Source organism: Salmo trutta, chromosome 15 (assembly GCF_901001165.1).
Source record: "Salmo trutta chromosome 15, fSalTru1.1, whole genome shotgun sequence".
Taxonomy (NCBI): domain Eukaryota; kingdom Metazoa; phylum Chordata; class Actinopteri; order Salmoniformes; family Salmonidae; genus Salmo; species Salmo trutta.
The window spans coordinates 1077845-1101920 of NC_042971.1; the positions used below are offsets into that span (position 1 = coordinate 1077845).

The window sequence follows — 24076 nt, forward strand, 5'->3', positions numbered from 1 at the left end:
GAATTTAAAACAAACTTTACACCCACTACATATTTGCATTGAACCATACTTCTGACATGGATCATTTTGACCCCAGAGGCATATCTTTTATCATAGCCAAAATGTGGTTTATTCAATTCTATTAAATTTTTCATGACTTTGTCAATCAACTTGTTGTTAGTAAATCTAAATCATGATTTAGTGTTTCTGTATCAATATGGACTTTTAACAAATTCAAATCCTTTGGAGTCATTTTGACCCCAGCCAAAAGCACCTTTGATAAATAGGACGTTTATTTCAAATCAAAATCAAATCACATTTTATTGGTCACATACACATGTTTAGAAGATATTAATGTGGGTGTAGTGAAATGCTTGTGTTTCTAGCTCCGACAGTGCAGTAATATCTAACAAGTAATATCTAACAATTTCACAACATAGACCCAATACACACAAATCTAAGTATTTGATTCTAGGTTTCTCTGTAGACATGATCCATCCCACCAGAGGGTGGAGGGGCTCCTGTATCAGTGGTTTTGACCAGATAGACACCTGCAGACACACAGTATAGTGCCTCCCATGTACTCTCCTAAGATTGGACTTTTCTATATCACGTATCACATGACAGTGTATAAACTTTGATTTGATCATGTACAAAACTGCGGTAGAAAAGTAAAGTATTCAGACCCCTTCACATTTTCCACATTTTGTTACGTTACAGCCTTATTCTAAAATGTACTTTTTCCCCCCTCATCAATCTACACACAATACCCCATAATGACATCACAATACCCCATAATGACATCACAATGCCCCATAATGACATCACAATACCACATAATGACAAAGTGAAAACAGGTTTTTAGAGATTTTTGCAAATGTATTTACTTAGGTATTCAGACCTTTTGCTATGAGACTCGAAATTGAGCTCAGATGCATCCTGATTCCATTGATAATCCTTGAGATGTTTCTACAACTTGATTGGAGTCCACTTGTGGTAAATGCAATTGATTGGACATGATTTGAAAGGCAGACATCTGTCTATGTAAGGTCCCACAGTTCACAGTACATGTCAGAGCAAAAACCAAGCCATGAGGTCAAAGTTATTGTCCATAGAGCTCTGAGACAGGATAGTGTCGAGGCATAGATCTGGGGAAGGGTTCCAAAAAATGTCTGCAGCATTGAAGGTCCCCAAGAACAAAGAGGCCTCCATCATTCTTAAATGGAAGAAGTTTGGAACCACCTAGCCGCCTGGCCAAACTGAGAAATCGGTGGAGAAGGGCCTTGGTCAGGGAGGTGAACAAGAACCCGATGTTCACTCTGACAGAGCTCCAGAGTTCCTCTGTGGAGATGGGAGAACCTTCTAGAAGGACAACCATCTCTGCAGCACTCCACCAATCAGGTCTTAATGTAGCAATGATTAAATTGTCAAAATGTATTTCAATGGACAATTCAGTGAACTGTTCTGTGAAAGGTGTCAGCTAGAGATGACATGCAGGAGCTTGCAGGGATTTGTAGTCTTGCATGTTGTCTACTTTGAGGCTAATTAGCATTTTCGAATCCGAGAGTAAAGAGACACAAATATATTGATAAAGTATTTGTATTTATTATGGATCCCCATTAGTTCCTGCCAAGGCATCAGCTACTCTTCCTGGGGTTTATTATGGATCCCCATTATTTCCTGTCAAGGCAGAAGCTACTCTTCCTGGGGTTTATTATGGATCCCCATTAGTTCCTGCCAAGGCAGCAGCTACTCTTCCTGGGGTTTATTATGGATCCCCATTAGTTCCTGCCAAGGCAGCAGCTACTCTTCCTGGGGTTTATTATGGATCCCCATTAGTTCCTGTCAAGTAAGGTCAGGGAGCGTGCCAGCCTGTCTGAACCACCCCTGAATTAACAGGTATAAATGATGGGTTATGAACTAACAGGTATAAATGATTGGTTATGACTTAACAGGTATAAATGATGGGTTAGGAATTAACAGGTATAAATGATGGGTTATGAATTAACAGGTATAAATGATGGGTTATGAATTAACAGGTATAAATGATGGGTTATGAACTAACAGGTATACATGATGGGTTATGAACTAACAGGTATAAATGATGGGTTATGAACTAACAGGTATAAATGATGGGTTATGAACTAACAGGTATAAATGATGGGTTATGAATTAACACATCCCCTCCAGGCATTTCAATACATTCAGGACTTCTTATAGTGAGCATAACATGACAATACATGACATCTAAGTAGCTGATTATGATTATGGACTAACAGTTTGAAGGACACAACTCATGTTATTCTAGTTAAACAGTGGGAGACTAGTTGAGTGGGGATATTTTTACAATTAAGAAATAATAGGTCATGTTTTACTCGTACCTCAGCCAGCATTGTGAATGGTGTCTGAGGCGATGACAAACTAGACCATGGCAGTAAATCTAATACTTGTGTTTTTAGTCAGGCATGATTGAAAGGTCTGGGGTGGTTCTGTGGTTATAAGTTACTGACCTAGGAACACAATTCTGGCCATGCTGGCAGGGTCTGAATCAAACCCAATGTCCACCTGGTACACTGGCAGGGTCTCAATCAAACCCAATGTCCACCTGGTACACTGGCAGGGTCTGAATCAAACCCAATGTCCACCTGGTACACTGGCAGGGTCTGAATCAAACCCAATGTCCACCTGGTACACTGACAGGGTCTGAATCAAACCCAATGTCCACCTGGTACACTGACAGGGTCTGAATCAAACCCAATGTCCACCTGGTACACTGGCAGGGTCTGAATCAAACCCAATGTCCACCTGGTACACTGGCAGGGTCTGAATCAAACCCAATGTCCACCTGGAACACTGACAGGGTCTGAATCAAACCCAATGTCCACCTGGTACACTGGCAGGGTCTGAATCAAACCCAATGTCCACCTGGCATACTTGCAGGGTCTGAATCAAACCCAATGTCCACCTGGTACACTGACAGGGTCTGAATCAAACCCAATGTCCACCTGGTACACTGGCAGGGTCTGAATCAAACCCAATGTCCACCTGGTACACTGGCAGGGTCTGAATTAAACCCAATGTCCACCTGGTACACTGGCAGGGTCTGAATTAAACCCAATGTCCACCTGGTACACTGACAGGGTCTGAATCAAACCCAATGTTCACCTGGCACACTGACAGGGTCTGAATCAAACCCAATGTCCACCTGGTACACTGGCAGGGTCTGAATCAAACCCAATGTCCACCTGGCATACTGGCAGGGTCTGAATCAAACCCAATGTCCACCTCATACACTGACAGGGTCTGAATCAAACCCAATGTCCACCTGGTACACTGACAGGGTCTGAATCAAACCCAATGTCCACCTGGTACACTGGCAGGGTCTGAATCAAACCCAATGTCCACCTGGTACACTGGCAGGGTCTGAATTAAACCCAATGTCCACCTGGTACACTGACAGGGTCTGAATCAACCCAATGTCCATCTGGTACACTGACAGGGTCTGAATCAACCCAATGTTAAGGGGAGGGAAGATTGGTCAAGAGGGTGATGATTATTGTTGTTCTACTGCCTGATTGTTATGCAACAACACTGTTTACAAAAGCTTTGTTAAATCAGCACAACAGTTTTCAGCTGTGCTAACATAATTGCAAAAGGGGTTTGTAATGATCAATTAGCCTTTTAAAATGATAAACTTGGATTAGCTAACACAACGTGGCATTGGAACACAGGAGTGATGGTTGCTGATAATGGGCCTCTGTACGCCTATGTAGATATTCCACAAACAATCAGCTGTTTCCAGCTACAATAGTCATTTACAACATTAACAATGTCTACACTGTATTTCAGATCAATTTGATGTTATTTTAATGGACAAAAAAAGTGTTTTTTCTTTCAAAAACAAGAACATTTCTAAGTGACTCCAACCTTTTGAACGGTAGTGTTAATTATTTTATTGTTTATTATTTATTGTTACACCATGTAGGAGCAGTATAGAACTAGTCTGTTCATTATATACATCTAAATGATGTATTGTTACACCATGTAGGAGCAGTATAGACCTAGTCTGTTCATTATATACATCTACATGATGTATTGTTACACCATGTAGGAGCAGAATAGACCTAGTCTGTTCATTATATACATCTACATGATGTATTGTTACACCATGTAGCAGCAGTATAGACCTAGGCTGTTCATTATATACATCTACATGATGTATTGTTACACCATGTAGGAGCAGTATAGACCTAGTCTGTTCATTATATACATCTACATGATGTATTGTTACACCATGTAGGAGCAGTATAGACCTAGTCTGTTCATTATATACATCTACATGATGTATTGTTACACCATGTAGGAGCAGTATAGACCTACAGTAGCTGGCTACTTATTTAGATGTTGTTTGACTGAATGAAACTGCCTTAAATGTGCTGTAGTAAACATGTTTTATTCTCACTAATCAATCAACACATTCAGGTCTTTGTATGTCTCAATATAATGGTATTATTTAATTAAATCCATGTAAAATAATCTTAGTCTGAATATAAAATGTGATCCTCAACTGCGTTTCCCTCCAGTCAGCAGACGGCGATGTGCGTCTTTCAGGCGATGCTGCAGCGTGACGTATAATCTAGTGGACGGTTCTTCATAAACAGCTCGTCAACCACCTCGGTAGCTTGCTAGCCAACATAGCCGAAAGTTTCAAGCTGTTTATACGCTTTCGGTGTATATTACCTACTGTGTTTTAGACACACTTCTGTCGTATCTACTTGTTAACCTATTTAATTTAATATTACGTTATTTTGTATTAGTCAGCTATAGTAGCTGGCTGGTTAAGTTAGCATTAGCCTAGCCGCTAATGATAGCTAGCTAGCTAACATCCCCGAACATGAGCTCCCTAAACTACTCCCCTCCTGTTAAAGAGGAGGAGGCCTGCTGGACGGAGAAAGAAGCTCTGGGGCTGAACATTGTCGTGAAAGAGGAGAAGGAAGAGGAGGATGTTACAGTTAAACAAGAAGTAGAGGGTGAGGCTGTTACAGTGAAAGATGAAGAGAAAGACGTTTCAGTTAAACAAGAGGAAGAAGAGGATGATGCTGTGTTTGGAGTGAAGAAGGAAGGAGAGATTACTGTCACATTGAAAGATGAAGAGGAGGAGACAGGAGATCTGAGTAACACCAGTAAGTACCGCCTTCAATTAGTTTTTAACTTTGGATATTCGGAGTTGGCTCGTCAATACCTCTTCAACGGAGGGTCCTGGGATGATGACTGATATGTCTAGAATCAGACGACGTAGAGAACAAGCTACCCCTTGTTTTCTCCGTTCCGTTTCCAAAAAGTGACTTAACATATATATTTGAGGAGGGTCTATCTGCTGACCGCAGACTGGGGGTCACGGCATGTAGTGATTTTAATGTAGTGATGTTTTACTACACACCGTGACCCCCAATAGAGCCATGTGAGAGTTGGGTTGGCTACACCAAAGATTATGGATATACTGACAAGATGTCTCTCCGTCCTAACAAGGGGAGTCGTTGTCCACAAAGCTGCACTGTGGGTTGTCTATCTCCCACCTATCCTGTCTTTGGATTGGTGGATACATCTTATTATTGTAATCTATTGTTTATATTCTATGATGGTTGTTGTCGTCAACCGCCTGTATTCAATGGAGAGAGATGCTAAGCTACTAGCATGAATATGCATAGTGATCTGGAGACAAATCCTATAGTGTTTTATCAAAGTTGTCGGTATGTCACGTGTCCACATAACAACTTAATCATTATGAAACTTCTGTTAGATCAAGTAAACCTCAAGTAGCAAATAAGCCATTCATTTTGTTGTTGACCAAATTCAACGCTTTCCACATTGGGTTGATAATTGTTTCCACTTGGATACAACCTACTGTAACCTACTGGCATGACCTAGAGAGATACAACCTACTGGCATGACCTAGAGAGTTACAACCTACTGTAACCTACTGGCATGACCTAGAGAGATACAACCTACTGTAGCCTACTGGCATGACCTAGAAAGATACAACCTACTGTAACCTACTGGCATGACCTAGAGAGATACAACCTACTGTAACCTACTGTCATGACCTAGAGAGATACAACCTACTGTAACCTACTGGCATGACCTAGAGAGATACAACCTACTGTAACCTACTGGCATGACCTAGAGAGTTACTACCTACTGTAACCTACTGGCATGACCTAGAGAGTTACAACCTACTGTAACCTACTGGCATGACCTAGAGAGTTACAACCTACTGTAGCCTACTGGCATGACCTAGAGAGATACAACCTACTGTAGCCTACTGGCATGACCTAGAGAGTTACAACCTACTGTAACCTACTGGCATGACCTAGAGAGATACAACCTACTGTAGCCTACTGGCATGACCTAGAGAGTTACTACCTACTGTAACCTACTGGCATGACCTAGAGAGTTACAACCTACTGTAACCTACTGGCATGACCTAGAGAGTTACAACCTACTGTAGCCTACTGGCATGACCTAGAGAGTTACAACCTACTGTAGCCTACTGGCATGACCTAGAGAGTTACAACCTACTGTAACCTACTGGCATGACCTAGAGAGTTACAACCTACTGTAACCTACTGGCATGACCTAGAGAGTTACAACCTGCTGTAGCCTACTGGCATGACCTAGAGAGTTACAACCTGCTGTAACCTACTGGCATGACCTAGAGAGTTACAACCTACTGTAGCCTACTGGCATGACCTAGAGATACAACCTACTGTAACCTACTGGCATGACCTAGAGAGTTACAACCTACTGTAGTCTACTGGCATGACCTAGAGTGTTACAAACTACTGTAACCTACTGGCATGACCTAGAGAGTTACAACCTTCTGTAACCTACTGGCATGACCTAGAGAGATACAACCTACTGTAACCTACTGGCATGACCTAGAGAGATACAACCTACTGTAATCTACTGGCATGACCTAGAGAGTTACAACCTACTGTAGTCTACTGGCATGACCTAGAGAGATACAACCTACTGTAACCTACTGGCATGACCTAGAGAGTTACAACCTACTGGAACCTACTGGCATGACCTAGAGATACAACCTACTGTAACCTACTGGCATGACCTAGATAGTTACAACCTACTGTAGCCTACTGGCATGACCTAGAGAGTTACAACCTACTGTAGTCTACTGGCATGACCTAGAGTTACAACCTACTGTAACCTACTGGCATGACCTAGAGAGATACAACCTACTGTGGCCTACTGGCATGACCTAGAGAGTTACAACCTACTGTAACCTACTGGCATGACCTAGAGAGTTCCAACCTACTGTAACCTACTGTCATGACCTAGAGAGTTACAACCTACTGTGGCCTACTGGCATGACCTACAGAGCTACAACCTACTGTGGCCTACTGGCATGACCTACAGAGCTACAACCTACTGTAACCTACTGGCATGACCTAGAGAGTTACAACCTACTGTGGCCTACTGGCATGACCTAGAGAGATACAACCTACTGTAACCTACTGGCATGACCTACATAGATAAAACCTACTGTAACCTACTGGCATGACCTAGAGAGTTACAATCTACTGTAACCTACTGGCATGACCTAGAGAGATACAACCTACTGTGGCCTACTGGCATGACCTAGAGAGCTACAATCTACTGTGGCCTACTGGCATGACCTAGAGAGATACAACCTACTGTAACCTACTGGCATGACCTAGAGAGATACAACCTACTGTAACCTACTGGCATGACCTAGAGAGATACAACCTACTGTAGCCTACTGGCATGACCTAGAGAGATACAACCTACTGTAGTTTACTGGCATGACCTAGAGAGTTACAACCTACTTTAACCTACTGGCATGACCTAGAGAGATACAACCTACTGTAACCTACTGGCATGACCTAGAGAGATACAACCTACTGTAACCTACTGGCATGACCTACAGAGCTACAACCTACTGTAACCTACTGTCATGACCTAGAGAGTTACAACCTACTGTAGTCTACTGGCATGTCCTACAGAGATACAACCACTGGTATGCATGCATTTCTATGCATGCAACAACAACCAAAGTGCTTCTTCATTCATTACTCAGGTAAAGACCGTGATGCCGTGCTCCACGTTGGATCCAAAATCTCTAACAAATTGATGTTTATAATGTGTTATTGTCTACTTGATTTCCAGTAGGGTCTCGTTAGTCTGTCTGGACACAAAGATACTTAGCTCATAATGTGTAGAGAACTGTTCCTTGGTGGATAGGCTATTTTACAACACACAGAGCTATTTTCCTTTATTCTGGACATTTAGAATGACAACACATTACAGAGTAGCCTTGTGGGATTATTCACAAAATTATCTGTTTATGAAATGTCATGACAAATACATTTTAGTTTCCTTGTTTCACCTGAAATATTAAATATATAGTCCTAGGTCTATGTTCTTATTAGGTGAAGTTATGGGTCCTACAGTAGGTTTATGTTATTGTTAGGTGAAGCTATGGGCCTATTTGTTAAACACTTAGTGTACAAACCCTCATTGTCAGGCTGATGTTAAAGCTAGCCAAAGAGCATTTTACTGGTTGAAGTGTTTTTTTAAGTATAAAGCAATTGATTTGAGACAATAACACAAACATATTAAGCAGGTGATTCAAGCGAGTCCTACAATTATAATCCAAAAGTAATGTGAAATGCACTTATAAGCAACCTGTAAATGGAGGCTATTTTTGCAGTCAGCCTATGAGAACTCCCCTGAGTTTTCCACCACGGTGGTGAATTAGTGAATAGACACAGAGCTTAATGTGAGTTTCCTTGAGTAGCACTCCTGATCTTGTGCTGATCTTGCGCTGTAATTTTCAGAATACATTGTGGAAAACTAAAATCTTCGCTCACCATTTTTGCTCCAGGCAGATATACTACATCCATAACTAGTGGTTTCCTCATTAGCAGATATACTACATCCATAACTAGTGTTTTCCTCATTACCAGATATACTACATCCATAACTAGTGGTTTTCTCATTACCAGATATACTACATCCATAACTAGTGGTTTCCTCATTAGCAGATATACTACATCCATAACTAGTGGTTTCCTCATTAGCAGATATACTACATCCATAACTGGTGGTTTCCTCATTACCAGATATACTACATCCATAACTAGTGGTTTCCTCATTACCAGATATACTACATCCATAACTAGTGGATTCCTCATTACCAGATATACTACATCCATAACTAGTGGTGTCCTCATTACCAGATATACTACATCCATAACTAGTGGTTTCCTCATTACCAGATATACTACATCTATAACTAGTGGTTTCCTCATTACCAGATATACTACATCCATAACTAGTGGTTTCCTCAATACCAGATATACTACATCCATAACTAGTGGTTTCCTCATTACCAGATATACTACATCCATAACTAGTGGTTTCCTCATTACCAGATATACTACATCCATAACTAGTGGTTTCCTCATTAGCAGATATACTACATCCATAACTAGTGGTTTCCTCATTACCAGATATACTACATCCATAACTAGTGGTTTCCTCATTACCAGATATACTACATCCATAACTAGTGGTTTCCTCATTACCAGATATACTACATCCATAACTAGTGGTTTCCTCATTACCAGATATACTACATTCATAACTAGTGGTTTCCTCATTACCATAAATACTACATCCATAACTAGTGGTTTCCTCATTACCAGATATACTACATCCATAACTAGTGGTTTCCTCATTACCAGATATACTACATTCATAACTATCGGTTTCCTCATTAGCAGATATAATACATCCATAATTAGTGGTTTCCTCATTAGCAGATATACTACATCCATAACTAGTGGTTTCCTCATTACCAGATATACTACATCCATAACTAGTGGTTTCCTCATTAGCAGATATACTACATCCATAACTAGTGTTTTCCTCATTACCAGATATACTACATCCATAACTAGTGGTTTTCTCATTACCAGATATACTACATCCATAACTAGTGGTTTCCTCATTAGCAGATATACTACATCCATAACTAGTGGTTTCCTCATTAGCAGATATACTACATCCATAACTGGTGGTTTCCTCATTACCAGATATACTACATCCATAACTAGTGGTTTCCTCATTACCAGATATACTACATCCATAACTAGTGGATTCCTCATTACCAGATATACTACATCCATAACTAGTGGTGTCCTCATTACCAGATATACTACATCCATAACTAGTGGTTTCCTCATTACCAGATATACTACATCTATAACTAGTGGTTTCCTCATTACCAGATATACTACATCCATAACTAGTGGTTTCCTCAATACCAGATATACTACATCCATAACTAGTGGTTTCCTCATTACCAGATATACTACATCCATAACTAGTGGTTTCCTCATTACCAGATATACTACATCCATAACTAGTGGTTTCCTCATTACCAGATATACTACATCCATAACTAGTGGTTTCCTCATTACCAGATATACTACATCCATAACTAGTGGTTTCCTCATTACCAGATATACTACATCCATAACTAGTGGTTTCCTCATTACCAGATATACTACATCCATAACTAGTGGTTTCCTCATTACCAGATATACTACATTCATAACTAGTGGTTTCCTCATTACCATAAATACTACATCCATAACTAGTGGTTTCCTCATTACCAGATATACTACATCCATAACTAGTGGTTTCCTCATTACCAGATATACTACATCCATAACTATCGGTTTCCTCATTAGCAGATATACTACATCCATAATTAGTGGTTTCCTCATTAGCAGATATACTACATCCATAACTAGTGGTTTCCTCATTACCAGATATACTACATCCATAACTAGTGGTTTCCTCATTAGCAGGGACCAGTTTCTGCAACCAAATTGTGTGTGCATTGCCCTCGTGACGCAATTTTATCAAACACAGAAAGGGGCCTATATTGGAGGCCAAAAGTCGTCTGGCACACTGCTTAGGATTTTAACAAATTTAATATCTTATTTCTAGTTACTACTAATGTGAAAACAAGACAAAATATGATTGTTACTAACTTGACTGTCTTAATTGTCAAATAATTTAACTGACTTCAATTGTTGTACAACTTCATGGGTATGCTCTAGGCATAACCTTTTACCTCAAATAAACAGTGGATTTCTGCTGTTCTGGGCCTTTAACCATCTGTCTGACTTTGTCGTTCACACAGGAGAGAGACGGGACAGTCGTGGATCCTCTGGGGATCCTCAACAACATCATGATGCTGACGAGGCAGAGAAGAGTCTCTCCAGATCAGAACTCCTCAAGAAACACCAGCAGATACCCACAGGAAAGAAACCTCACTGCTGCTCTGACTGTGGGAAACATTGCAAATCTTCATCAGTTCTTAAAATACACCAGCGAGTCCACACAGGAGAGAAACCTTATAGCTGTAATCAATGTGGGAAGAGTTTTACTAAATCAATTAATCTGAAAACACACCTGAGAACACACACAAGAGAGAAGCCTTACAGCTGTGATCAGTGTGGCAAGAGTTTTACTCAGTCAACCAACCTGGTATCACACCAGAGAACACACACAGGAGAGAAACCTTATAGCTGTGATCAGTGTGGCAAGAGTTTTACTCAGTCAAGTAGCCTGGTATCACACCAGAGAACACACACAGGAGAGCAGCCATATAGCTGTGATCAGTGTGGCAAGGGTTTTACTCGGTCAACCAACCTGGTATCACACCAGAGAACACACACAGGAGAGCAGCCATATAGCTGTGATCAGTGTGGCAAGAGTTTTACTAATTCAAGAAACCTGGTATCACACCAGAGAACACACACAGGAGAGAAACCTTATAGCTGTGAGCAATGTGGGAAAAACTTTTCCCGGATAGGATACCTTAAAGGACACCAAAGAACACACACAGGAGAGAAACCTTATAGCTGTGATCAATGTGGGAAGAGTTTTACTCAGTCAAGCAACCTGGTATCACACCAGAGAACACACACAGGAGGGCATTCATATAGCTGTGAGCAATGTGGGAAAAGTTTTTCTCGGATAGGACACCTTAAAGGACACCAGAGAACGCACACAGGAGAGAAACCTTATAGCTGTGATCAATGTGGGAAGAGTTTTACTCATTCAAGCAACCTGGTATCACACCACAGAACACACACAGGAGAGAAGCCTTATAGCTGTGATCAGTGTGGCAAGAGTTTTACTCAGTCAAGCAACCTGGTATCACACCAGAGAACACACACAGGAGAGCAGTCATATAGCTGTGAGCAATGTGGGAAAAACTTTTCTCAGGGAGAAAGCCTTAAAGAGCACCAGAGAACACACACAGGAGAGAAGCCTTATAGCTGTGATCAGTGTGGCAAGAGATACTCTCATTCAAGTGGTCTGATTAAACATCAGAAAATACATGCAGGAGATTCACAGAGTGTAGAATGATCTCCAACACCAGATCTGGGTAGTAGAACACAGAGTGTGGAATGATCTCCAACACCAGACCTATATACATCAAATCACATTTTATTTATCACATACACTTGTTTAGCAGATGTTATTGTGGGTGTAGCAAAATGCTTGTGTTTCTAGCTCCAACAGTCCAGTAATATCTAACAAGTAATATATAACAATACACAAAATCTAAAGGAATGGAATTAAGGATATATAAATATTTGGATGAGTGATTTCAGAGCGGCATAGACTAAGATACAGTAGAATAGAATACAGTATATACATATGAGATGAGTAATACATAGACAGATACAGTAGAATAGGATAGAATACAGTATATACATATGAGATGAGTAATACATAGACAGATACAGTAGAATAGTATAGAATACAGTATATACATATGAGATGAGTAATACATAGACAGATACAGTAGAATAGTATAGGATACAGTATATACATATGAGATGAGTAATACATAGACAGATACAGTAGAATAGTGTAGAATACAGTATATACATATGAGATGAGTAATACATAGACAGATACAGTAGAATAGTGTAGAATACAGTATATACATATGAGATGAGTAATACATAGACAGATACAGTAGAATAGAATACAGTATATACATATGAGATGAGTAATACATAGACAGATACAGTAGAATAGTATAGAATACAGTATATACATATGAGATGAGTAATACATAGACAGATACAGTAGAATAGGATAGAATACAGTATATACATATGAGATGAGTAATACATAGACAGATACAGTAGAATAGGATAGAATACAGTATATACATATGAGATGAGTAATACATAGACTAAGATACAGTAGAATAGGATAGAATACAGTATATACATATGAGATCAGTAATGCATAGACAGATGCAGTAGAATAGTATAGAATACAGTATATACATATGAGATGAGTAATACATAGACAGATACAGTAGAATAGGATAGAATACAGTATATACATATGAGATGAGTAATGCCAGATATGTAAACATTATTAACATGCAGGAGAAGGAAAGATAGTGATGGTGCTCAGTGACATTGTTGCAAATGGTGGGGAACAACCAATTTTAGCATTTTTTTATAATTTTACCCCCGTTTTTTTCTCCCCAATTTCGATATTGTGATATTGCGTAGGCTTAAACACTGGTATACACTGATTTATAAGGCCATATTGGGTAAAATGCCGTTTTATCTCTGTTCTTTTTTAGGTAAATAAATATCAATTACGGTCCCATTCTCATTTGCTTCTAACAGTACCAAAAATTAGAACAGGTCATGGTAGAAATAGTTTTCGTTACTCAGCTCCGTGGTCCTGGAATTCTCTCCTGAACATTTAAAAATTTGATGATCTAGTTTCGTTGGTTGAGTTTAAACACGTCATCGATGTATATATCATAGAAGAGTGTAATTGTTTTTAGGCCAGCTGTTTTTAGTCAAGATGTTCGTGTTTTTAACGTAAAATGTTTTTGTTGTAATATATGTGTGTTTATAGTTTGTTTAATGTTGTGTTCGTGAATGTAAGTTGTTTTGTCTGAAACCTTGTTCCCCCTGCTGCTATTGGACCAGATCTCTCTTGGAAAAGAGATGTTATCTCAATGAGAAAAACCTGGTTAAATAAAGGTCAAAAAAATATATCTATATTGTCTCATCGCTGAAACTCCCCAACGGCTCAGGAGGTGGAGTCATGCGTCCTCTGAAACATGACCCAACAAACCGCGCTTCTTAACACCTGCTTCTTAACACCTGCCCGCTTAACCCGGAAGCCAGCTGCACCAATGTGTCGGAAGAAACACTGTTCACCTGACGACCGAGGTCAGCCTGCAGGCGCCACAACGAGTCGCTAGAGTAGTAAAGCCCCCCCTGGCCAAACGCTCCCCTAACCCAGGAACCACAAGGAGTCGCTAGAGTAGTAAAGCCCCCCCTGGCCAAACCCTCCCCTAACCCAGGAACCACAAGGAGTCGCTAGAGTAGTAAAGCCCCCCCTGGCCAAACCCTCCCCTAACCCAGGCAGCACAAGGAGGCACTAGAGTAGTAAAGCCCCCCCTGGCCAAACGCTCCCCTAACCCAGGCACCACAAGGAGTCGCTAGAGTAGTAAAGCCCCCCCTGGCCAAACCCTCCCCTAACCCAGGCACCACAAGGAGTCGCTAGAGTAGTAAAGCCCCCCCTGGCCAAACCCTCCCCTAACCCAGGCACCACAAGGAGTCGCTAGAGTAGTAAAGCCTCCCCTGGCCAAACCCTCCCCTAACCCAGGCACCACAACGAGTTGCTAGAGTAGTAAAGCCCCCCCTGGCCAAACCCTCCCCTAACCCAGGCACCACAAGGAGTCGCTAGAGTAGTAAAGCCCCCCCTGGCCAAACCCTCCCCTAACCCAGGAACCACAAGGAGTCGCTAGAGTAGTAAAGCCCCCCCTGGCCAAACCCTCCCCTAACCCAGGAACCACAAGGAGTCGCTAGAGTAGTAGTAAAGCCCCCCCCCGGCCAAACCCTCCCCTAACCCAGGCACCACAAGGAGTCGCTAGAGTAGTAAAGCCCCCCCGGCCAAACCCTCCCCTAACCCAGGCGACACTTGGCCAATTGTGTGCCACCCTATGGGACTCCCGATCACAGCAGGTTCTGGTACAGCCCGGGAGTGGGATTTTGCCATTTATTTCTGTTATATCAACACACTTGACACTCAACTATAAATCTGTTTGGCACCATAGACATCTAGTGACCACTTGACAATAATGTTCCATACAACGTTGTATTCCATGTTTGAGAGGTCTGTCATTTTCATTGAAGACAATCAAAGTTAACATTCCATAAAAGTGAATTTAAAGGCTGAGTCTCAAATAGTCGCCTGTCCCTTTTAATAGCCGGGCGATGGCCCACATTATAGCAAATACATTTTGGGTCTAAATTAAATGAGCTACTATGATAATTTAATTACATGTTTTAAATAAAATGTCCATAATATCTACATTAATAGTGGAATGATAGTATTTCACAATATTCCTTCACATTTGTGTCAAAATCTCTATTTAGACTGTCTTCTGTTGTGAAGATGTGAAAACCCTCCCTCTCTGCCATCGGTGTCAGTGAAAGCCGCGGTCATCTCTTTCTCAACCAACAATGGCAGACTGGGGCAAGCAGCCAATGTAGAAATCTACACTCTTCAATCAATTTCAGTTTATGTTAGAAAACAAGTACTGAATAGCGTACGGAATTACTGTACCATCTAAATCGAAAATATATTTTCAATTTAAAAAAAGTAGTTTTTACCGCTGTTTGAAGTTGGTGGACGAAACTGAAAGTAAAATAGTCTCCACTATAGTCCGTGCTATCCGGTATCCTTCAGACGTCCCTACCCCACTGACCTCTCCACCATGTTACAGGAAGTGTGATGGGGGTAGTTTGGAATGCAGACTAGTTGATGCAGTCCACCATGTTACAGGGAAGGGTGATGGGGGAGTTTGGAATGCAGACTAGTTGATGCAGTCCACCATGTTACAGGGAAGTGTGATGGGGGAGTTTGGAATGCAGACTAGTTGATGCAGTTCACCATGTTACAGGGAAGTGTGATGGGGGGAGTTTGGAATGCAGACAAGTTGATGTAGTCCACCATGTTACAGGAAGTGTGATGGGGGAGTTTGGAATGCAGACTAGTTGATGCAGTTCACCATGTTACAGGAAGTGTGATGGAGGAGTTTGGAATGCAGACTAGTTGATGCAGTTCACCATGTTACAGGGAAGTGTGATGGGGGAGTTTGGAATGCAGACTAGTTGATGCAGTTCACCATGTTACAGGGAAGTGTGATGGGGGAGTTTGGAATGCAGACTAGTTGATGCAGTTTACCATGTTACAGGAAGTGTGATGGAGGAGTTTGGAATGCAGACTAGTTGATGCAGTTCACCATGTTACAGGGAAGTGTGATGGGGGAGTTTGGAATGCAGACTAGTTAATGCAGTTCACCATGTTACAGGGAAGTGTGATGGGGGAGTTTGGAATGCAGACTAGTTGATGCAGTTCACCATGTTACAGGAAGTGTGATGGGGGAGTTTGGAATGCAGACTAGTTAATGCAGTTCACCATGTTACAGGGAAGTGTGATGGGGGAGTTTGGAATGCAGACTAGTTGATGCAGTTCACCATGTTACAGGGAAGTGTGATGGGGGAGTTTGGAATGCAGACTAGTTGATGCAGTTCACCATGTTACAGGAAGTGTGATGGAGGAGTTTGGAATGCAGACTAGTTGATGCAGTTCACCATGTTACAGGAAGTGTGATGGGGGAGTTTGGAATGCAGACTAGTTGATGCAGTTCACCATGTTACAGGAAGTGTGATGGAGTTTGGAATGCAGACTAGTTGATGCAGTTCACCATGTTACAGGAAGTGTGATGGGGGAGTTTGGAATGCAGACTAGTTGATGCAGTTCACCATGTTACAGGAAGTGTGATGGGGGAGTTTGGAATGCAGACCAGTTGATGCAGTTCACCATGTTACAGGGAAGTGTGATGGGGGAGTTTGGAATGCAGACTAGTTGATGCAGTTCACCATGTTACAGGAAGTGTGATGGGGGGAGTTTGGAATGCAGACTAGTTGATGCAGTTCACCATGTTACAGGAAGTGTGATGGGGGAGTTTGGAATGCAGACCAGTTGATGCAGTTCACCATGTTACAGGGAAGTGTGATGGGGGAGTTTGGAATGCAGACCAGTTGATGCAGTTCACCATGTTACAGGGAAGTGTGATGGGGGAGTTTGGAATGCAGACTAGTTGATGCAGTTCACCATGTTACAGGAAGTGTGATGGGGGAGTTTGGAATGCAGACTAGTTGTTACAGTTCACCATGTTACAGGGAAGTGTGATGGGGGAGTTTGGAATGCATACTAGTTAATGCAGTTCACCATGTTACAGGGAAGTGTGATGGGGGAGTTTGGAATGCAGACGAGTTGATGCAGTTCACCATGTTACAGGGAAGTGTGATGGGGGAGTTTGGAATGCAGACTAGTTGATGCAGTTCACCATGTTACAGGGAAGTTTGATGGGGGAGTTTGGAATGCAGACTAGTTGATGCAGTCCACCATGTTACAGGGAAGTGTGATGGAGGAGTTTGGAATGCAGACTAGTTAATGCAGTTCACCATGTTACAGGAAGTGTGATGGGGGAGTTTGGAATGCAGACTAGTTGATGCATTTCACCATGTTACAGGGAAGTGTGATGGGGGAGTTTGGAATGCAGACTAGTTGATGCAGTTCACCATGTTACAGGAAGTGTGATGGGGGAGTTTGGAATGCAGACTAGTTAATGCAGTTCACCATGTTACAGGGAAGTGTGATGGGGGGAGTTTGGAATGCAGAATAGTTGATGCAGTTCACCATGTTACAGGGAAGTGTGATGGGGGAGTTTGGAATGCAGACTAGTTGATGTAGTTCACCATGTTACAGGGAAGTGTGATGGGGGAGTTTGGAATGCAGACTAGTTGATGTAGTTCACCATCTTACAGGAAGTGTGATGGGGGAGTTTGGAATGCAGACTAGTTGATGTAGTTCACCATGTTACAGGAAGTGTGATGGGGGAGTTTGGAATGCAGACTAGTTGATGTAGTTCACCATGTTACAGGAAGTGTGATGGGGGAGTTTGGAATGCAGACTAGTTGATGTAGTTCACCATGTTACAGGGAAGTGTGATGGGGGAGTTTGGAATGCAGACTAGTTGATGTAGTTCACCATGTTACAGGAAGTGTGATGGGGGAGTTTGGAATGCAGACTAGTTGTTACAGTTCACCATGTTACAGGGAAGTGTGATGGGGGAGTTTGGAATGCAGACTAGTTGATGCAGTTCACCATGTTACAGGGAAGTGTGATGGGGGAGTTTGGAATGCAGACTAGTTGATGCAGTTCACCATGTTACAGGGAAGTGTGATGGGGGGAGTTTGGAATGCAGACTAGTTGATGCAGTTCACCATGTTACAGGAAGTGTGATGGGGGAGTTTGGAATGCAGACTAGTTGATGCAGTTCACCATGTTACAGGAAGTGTGATGGGGGAGTTTGGAATGCAGACTAGTTGATGCAGTTCACCATGTTACAGGAAGTGTGATGGGGGAGTTTGGAATGCAGACGAGTTGATGCAGTTTACCATGTTACAGGGAAGTGTGATGGGGGAGTTTGGAATGCAGACTAGTTGATGCAATTCACCATGTTACAGGGAAGTGTGATGGGGGAGTTTGGAATGCAGACTAGTTGATGCAGTTCACCATGTTACAGGGAAGTGTGATGGAGGAGTTTGGAATGCAGACTAGTTGATGCAGTTCACCATGTTACAGGAAGTGTGATGGGGGAGTTTGGAATGCAGACTAGTTGATGCAGTTCACCATGTTACAGGGAAGTGTGATGGGGGAGTTTGGAATGCAGACTAGTTAATGCAGTTCACCATGTTACAGGGAAGTGTGATGGGGGAGTTTGGAATGCAGACTAGTTGATGCAGTTCACCATGTTACAGGAAGTGTGATGGGGGAGTTTGGAATGCAGACTAGTTGATGTAGTTCACCATGTTACAGGAAGTGTGATGGGGGAGTTTGGAATGCAGACTAGTTGATGCAGTTCACCATGTTACAGGAAGTGTGATGGGGGAGTTTGGAATGCAGACAAGTTGATGCAGTTCACCATGTTACAGGAAGTGTGATGGGGGAGTTTGGAATGCAGACTAGTTGATGCAGTTCACTATGTTACAGGGAAGTGTGATGGGGGAGTTTGGAATGCAGACTAGTTGATGCAGTTCACCATGTTACAGGAAGTGTGATGGGGGAGTTTGGAATGCAGACTAGTTGATGCAGTTCACCATGTTACAGGGAAGTGTGATGGGGGAGTTTGGAATGCAGACTAGTTGATGCAGTTCACCTAACTTCCACATGGGGGAGACATTCTACATGTAGCACCTTTAGTGCTGAATGAAACAGGTTCAGGTACATTTACCCCATATGAAACGTATACTAGTTGGCTGCTGCTACAGGCCTCCTTGTGCTGATGGGAAATATCTTGATGGAATCTGTCAAATGTTGGATAAAGTATCGGATGAAAACAGGAAAATGTATTTTTGGGGTGATTTGAATATTGACTGGTTTACCACCACCAACTGTCCACAGAGGAAAAAGCTTCTTTCTGTGGCCAATGGTGGTAACATAACCCAAGGTGACAATACCAACCAGAATGTTAACTAAGTCTGATACCATATCATCAACCTGTATTGATCATAACCCAAGGTGACAATACCAACCAGAATGTTAACTAAGTCTGATACCATATCATCAACCTGTATTGATCATAACCCAAGGTGACACTACCAACCAGAATGTTCACTAAGTCTGATACCACATCATCAACCTGTATTGATCATAACCCAAGGTGACAATACCAACCAGAATGTTCACTAAGTCTGATACCATATCATCAACCTGTATTGATCATAACCCAAGGTGACACTACCAACCAGAATGTTCACTAAGTCAGATACCATATCATCAACCTGTATTGATCATATTTTTACCAACATGGCTGAACATTATTCAAAAGCTGTATCAGTGGTGATCAGAACTTGGTGACACTCAAGAGAAAAACACAAATACCAAAGATCCTAAAGTAACCTACCCAAGGCCCTACAAGAGGTTCAGTCAGGACTCATATACCAAAGGCTGATCCTAAAGTAACCTACCCAAGGCCCTACAAGAGGTTCAGCCAGGACTCATTTGTGGATGAAGTTCAGAATGTGCGATGGCTGGAAGTGTGTAGTGAGGATGATCCTGAAAGGGCACAGAGTGTGTTTATGAAATGATTTATGAGTTTTGTTGATAAGCAAGGCCCCATTCAGAAAACAGACTGAGGTCAATCGATGCCCCAGGGATTGATGAGCTGAGAAATGTAACGGTTCAACGTAATGAAACCAAAAAGGTAGAGGACAGATCTGTCTGATGAGCAAAGTTATTGTAGATGAATACATCTAGTGACCAAGCTAGACCAGTTATTGTAAATGAATACATCTAGTGACCAAGCTAGACCAGTTATTGTAGATTAATACATCTAGTGACCAAGCTAGACCAGTTATTGTAGATTAATACATCTAGTGACCAAGCTAGACCAGTTATTGTAGATTAATACATCTAGTGACCAAGCTAGACCAGTTATTGTAAATGAATACATGTAGTGACCAAGCTAGACCAGTTATTGTAAATGAATACATCTGGTGACCAAGGTAAATAGAAAGGATATTATCATCACTAAATCAAGGCTGATGGACAACATCTATGGACAACTTTGATTCAACACAAGTGGCAGACATGTTTTAATTCCTACCCATTATGACATTCATTACCAAAACCACCTGACATTGCAAATTACTTGAATTACTATTTGACGGGTCAGGTGGACACATTGAGAAATGAGTCCAACTGACGGCTCCCTGAATCATACTGCAGAGTGAAGGAAAAGCAGCCAACAAGTGCTCAGCATATGTGGGAACTCCTTCAAGACTGTTGGAAAAGCATTCCAGGTGAAGCTGGTTAAGAGAATGCCAAGAGTGTGAAAAGCTGTCAATAAGGCAAAGCGTGGCTATTTGAAGAATTTCAAATATAAAATATATTTTGAATTGATTAACACTTTTTTGCTTACTACATGATTCCATATGTGTTATTTCATAGTTTTGATGTCTTCACTATTATTTAATCTACTATGTAGAAAATAGTAAAAATAAAGAAAGCCCCTTGAATGAGTAGGTGTTCTAAGACTTTTGACCAGTAGTGTATATTATGTTATATAATAAATATGTAATAACATTAAAACATAACTGTTTGTCCTTATAGGGAACCAGATTGTGACTACAACTCAGTTACTAAGTCTTTAACAACACTGTGTTGTTACACTGGTGAGTAAAAACTCATGCTTCCTACACTTTAACTTGTCTGAAAATAAAATATACATTTTACTCAACTGCGTTACCCACTCCAGTCAGCAGATGGCGGTCTGGGAATTTAAGGTAATACTGTTGGTGTGACGTATAATCTAGTGGACGGAACGCTTCTTTCAACAACAGCAACAGTTAATCAGATACCTCGGTAGCTCGCTACACAAAATAGCCGAACCAATAAAGCTCTTCAGATTTCTGTTGTCTAGTTAGTTATCCGATTTAATTTCATATTTACGGCGTTGTTGTTATTTGTTAGCTAGCGGGCTGGTTAAGTTAGCATTAGCCTAGCTAGCTAACATCCCCGACCATGAGTTCACTAAGCTACTCTCCTCCTGCTAAAGAAGAGGTCTGCTGGACGGAGAAAGAAGCTCTCGTCAAAGCGGAGGAGGAAGAGAAGGCTGTTGAAATACAAAAACAAGTAGAGGGTGAGGCTGTTACAGTGAAAGAAGAAGAGAAAGACGTTACAGTTAAAGAAGAGGAAGATGCGTTCAGAGTGAAAGATGAGGAGGATGTTACAGTAAAAGAAGAGGAGGATGGAGTGAAAGAGGAGGAGGGGGAGATGGCTGTCACATCCAAAAAGGAGGTGGAAGAAGAGGAGGAAACTAGACATCTGGGCCCGGTTTCCCAAACGCATCTTAAGGCATCCAATAATGAACTTAGCCATAAGATTGTTTTGAGAAACCGTTCCCTGATTAACACTAGTAAGTACTGTCTTAAATACAGAGGCACAAACTCTGCAGTTGTTGAACTGATGTGTGGTGTTAAAGGGGAAATCTGCATTAACTACATCAATTTTTGGACTTTTAAATTATTTATAGCCATTGATTCTTGAAGAATATAACACATGCCTCATGAGCTTAGTTCAACTGTTGTACCCCATCAGAACCCCAAATAAGCTTTTTTACTCCAATGTTTAGAAACAATGTAAATCAACACTGTATAGCCTCTGTCTATGCATTTGAGACTAGTTACATTTCTCCAGACCCATCCATCAGCTTATTACCAAGACAGTGTTTGAACTGCAGATTGGTTGATTGATTGATGTGTTTTTTTTTAAACAGCAACAAAATGGCTGCCCAGAAACTTGGCGTAACAGTTATTAGGTGTTGGTTTGACAGTCACTGGACCCAGGTTTGAGTTCAGCTCAGGGCTACCCCCTGAATTCACTACACTATGAATACAAGGACTGGCCATCCATGATGTCGTAATGATAGTTCAACCAGGTTTCTAGGCTATATAGTATATTCTAGAATTCATCCATGATGTCATAATGATAGTTTAAGCAGGTTTCTAGGCTATATAGTATCTTCTAGAATTCATCCATGATGTCGTAATGATAGTTTAACCAGGTTTCTAGGCTATATAGTATATTCTAGAATTCATCCATGATGTCATAATGATAGTTTAACCAGGTTTCTAGGCTATATAGTATCTTCTAGAATTCATCCATGATGTCATAATGATAGTTTAACCAGGTTTCTAGGCTATATAGTATCTTCTAGAATTCATCCATGATGTCGTAATGATAGTTTAACCAGGTTTCTAGGCTATATAGTATATTCTAGAATTCATCCATGATGTCATAATGATAGTTTAACCAGGTTTCTAGGATATATAGTATATTCTAGAATTCATCCATGATGTCATAATGATAGTTTAACCAGGTTTCTAGGCTATATAGTATATTCTAGAATTCATCCATGATGTCATAATGATAGTTTAACCAGGTTTCTAGGGTATATAGTATATTCTAGAATTCATCCATGATGTCATAATGATAGTTTAACCAGGTTTCTAGGATATATAGTATATTCTAGAATTCATCCATGATGTCATAATGATAGTTTAACCAGGTCTCTAGGCTATATAGTGTATTCTAGAACTGCCAGTGTAGATTTCTTGTGGAGGCAAATTATTAGAGCTGTTGATAAGTCATTTGTATAATATTCAGCCAATTTTTTTCATGCCATTACGTTAAAGGCGAAACATACCTAGATTTAATTACGTTCATGAATTGGTTTGAAACCTTTGTTTTAAAACCTTCTCAAAGTTGTTCCCTTGACGGATTTGTAGAAAACAGTTTGTCGTAAAACACTTTTTATTTATTTAAATGTAACCTTTTATTTAACTAGGCAAGTCAGTTAAGAACAAATTCTTATTTACAATGACTGCCAACCCCGGACGACGCTGGGCCAATTGTGCGCTGCCCTAGGGGACTCCCAATCAAGGCCAGTTGTGATACAGCCTGGATTTGAACCAGGGCGTCTAGTGACGCCTCAAGCACTGAGATGCAGTGTCCACTGTGCCACTCTGGAGCCCCAAAATCATGTTATAGGCCTACATTTGCACACAGGCCAGGTAGACTAGTCCTACTTCTATATGTGTAATCAGGTGTGCGTCGTTACTCAACATTGACAGGAGTGTTTCAAACAAAAGACAATGAATAAATTGACAAAACTGACGCGTCTTGAGGGGTCAGGTCTGGGTGGTCTGCCATGGGCCGTTTCATTTAGTATCCGTTTGGGTCAGCATGGGGAATGATTGTATTTCCCCATAGTATGTTGTACCGAAGTTGACCGACTAAAAGGGAGTGTAAGTTAATGACTATTGTTGGATTCTAAACTTTGAACATA

The 24076-nt window shown here is 41.2% G+C and overlaps 1 long non-coding RNA gene across 1 annotated transcript; it reads left to right on the forward strand.

The window, feature by feature from the left end:
- The first annotated feature begins 19573 nt into the window (after positions 1-19573).
- LOC115148202 (uncharacterized) lies at positions 19574-20100 on the forward strand. Its single transcript, XR_003866590.1, has 2 exons — positions 19574-19675; positions 19747-20100. It is a non-coding gene; the product is annotated as an uncharacterized LOC115148202 (long non-coding RNA).
- Positions 20101-24076: the final 3976 nt, after the last annotated feature.